The following is a 2683-nucleotide window of genomic DNA, read 5'->3' on the forward strand; positions in this document are numbered from 1 at the left end:
AAGGAATTGTTTCCTTCAGATTGGCTGCAGTCATGTCTGGGGGTATTGTCTTGATGTGATTGATGTGGGAGGGCTCTGCCCACGGTGGGTGGTGCCACCCTTGGGTAGGTGGTTCTGAGTAATATAGACCTTACACCAGTAAGCAACGTTCCTCCACTCCTGCCCGTTTCTGCATGAGCGCCTGCTCTGACTTCTCTCAATGATGAGTCCACCATTGGTCAGAATGTAGAAGTCAAATAGACCCTGTCCTCCCACAAGATGCTAGCTTTGGTCATGGTGCTTATCACAGTAATAGAAAGCAAACCAGGGTGAGGGTTATCCCGTCTTACTGCTGCTGCTGGTCGGGCATGGTGTTGGATGCCGGCCGGCCTCGAAGACTCGCGGTGCTCAGGAGGAAGGTGACGGTAATGCTAACGCTGGCATACACGCTCAAGTGGGATGATGGTCTCAAAGGATCCCGGACATCAGCCTCCACTCGGAGGGATTCTGTGAGAGACAAGTTGCAGAACTTGAAACTAATTTACCCTATACAGGTAATGAACATTTTCCTGATCCAAGCAAGCATTATTGCTTTCAGCTAACGGTAAGCCCAGATGAGGGTTACTACCAGGGTGGAAAATTTCAGTTTGAAACTGAAGCTCCTGATGCCTACCTACAACATGGTGCCTCCCAAGGTGACATGCTTGACTAAAATCTGGCACCCCGGTGTCTCAGAAACAAGGGAAATATGTCTAAGTTTACTAAGAGAACATTCAATTGATGGCACTGGCTGGGCTCCCACTAGGCCATTGAAGGATGTTTGGGGATTAAACTCAATTGAATTTTAATGATCCACTGAATATTGAAGCTGTTGAGCATCATTTACGAGACAAGGAGGGTTTCCAGGGCAAAGTGGGTGAATACATCAAACGCTATGCCAGATGAAAGAGGGAGAGATTGCAGGTCTGAGGACTGTCACAGTTGTCTCTGATGTGAAACAGCTCGAGGCAGCCCTCCTCCCCATCCTCATACTGTCAGCCCCTTGGGATTGTCCCAGTCTATCGACCACGTTGTCCTGAAGAAGACCATCCTCCTGACTACACAATACAGCGAGAAAATGTGTCTGGACCTTGAGAGCATTGTCTGCTTCCCGTAACATGTTTACTGAAACTCTACTGTCTAGACTGTGGGATTCCTCTGAAGTTGTAATGAACTCACCATTGAGGATAGCGTTTGCTTACTTCCCCACCCCCCCCCAACAAAACTGGTGTCCTATACAAGTGATGTAATGGCACGTTCGGTGTGACTGGCAGATTGACGATAAGAAACCCGCTATAAACTGTGGAAAAAGAAAGGAGAAAGGCTACATTCTCTGACCCATTGCTATCCTGATGCCATCTGCCATTATGACCTCACAAAAGAACAAACTGAAAGGACTCCTGATCTTCAGTCTCCAAAACTGTGGGCTAAATAAATGTGTTATTCCTGACCTCGGGTGTCTTACTGTGCAATGGAAAATGGCTGCTGTGTCTTCCAGTAACTCGGGTTCAGGGGTCAGTGAGCATGGAGAAGTCAGTGGATTTGGCAGGATGCAGGGATAAGACTTCCCACTGAATCATGAAGCGTGCTCCTTGTCTGTCTGACTGTCATCACTGCTGTGACATGTGATCATGAGCCTAAGTCGCTGCTCACTGTGGAGAAATAAGTAAATACCATACCTAACTACATACAGGTAGCTGCAGCCTTCCACAGGGCTTCTGATCCACAGGGCACTCAAGGCAGAGGGAACACAGAACAGAAGCCAAGAGGTGGAATACTGCCACAAACCCCAGGGAGGGATGAGGGGGACAAAAACAAAGTCTGTTGTGCTATTGGGAAGAGAGCTAGAAGAGGGACTAAGGATTATGAAAAGCCACAGATGCCAACCCAAAGCACCCCTAGTTCTTTGTAGGAAATAGCCACGGACAGTTTTTGAAAATGAGTGACCCGGGGTTAACTCTGTGCTTTAAAACATGGAGGAGTGTCAAAGTCAAAGGGGCAGCAGGGTTCCAGGACCGCAGCAGCCCAGGTACAGACAGTCCAAGCCAGAGCAGAGGGCATCGACCTGAGAGAGAGGAGGGACGTCAGGCCGAAGAAGGTTTGGCAGGCAGGGTGTTAACGCAGAACTATCTCACTACAGGGTGTGATGCAAGGTACATTTGGAGCTTACTGGGCGTGTAGAGTGATATATGGTGACCTGAGAGTCGGGGGGGGGTGGGGTGGGGGGCAATGACAAGGTGTATAGTTGAGTATTCTTTAGTGGTTTCTTTCCTTGCTTTCTATATTTCCATTTTGCACTGAGCTATTCGGATAATGCAGTAAGCCCCGAATCTGTGTAAGTGTTGCCTCCCTCTCCATCTGTCTGGGTCACTGTTGCTGTGAAGAGACACAGTCACTAACTTATGGGAGGCAGTACTTAATCGGGGGCTGGCTTACAGTTTCAGAGGGCAAGGCCCTGGGCTCCAGCCCTTAGCAGGGCAAAACAATGCAACTGACTGCAAAACACCTATCCCTTTAACATTTCTGTTAGATTTGTTCATTTTATTGTATGCATGTTTTACCTGCATGTATGTCTGTGCACTGTGTGTGTGCTTGTGACCATGGAGGTCAGAAGAGGACATCAGATTCCCTGGAATTGAGTTCCAGATGGTTGTGAGCCACGATG

At 48.4% G+C, this 2683-nt stretch overlaps 1 pseudogene; it reads left to right on the forward strand.

The window, feature by feature from the left end:
• The first annotated feature begins 407 nt into the window (after nt 1–407).
• Nucleotides 408–924, forward strand: LOC127215495 (NEDD8-conjugating enzyme UBE2F-like; annotated as a pseudogene).
• The last annotated feature ends 1759 nt before the right edge of the window (nt 925–2683 follow it).

The sequence above is a fragment of the Phodopus roborovskii genome, unplaced genomic scaffold (assembly GCF_943737965.1).
Source record: "Phodopus roborovskii unplaced genomic scaffold, PHOROB, whole genome shotgun sequence".
In the NCBI taxonomy this organism is placed as follows: Eukaryota; Metazoa; Chordata; class Mammalia; order Rodentia; family Cricetidae; genus Phodopus; species Phodopus roborovskii.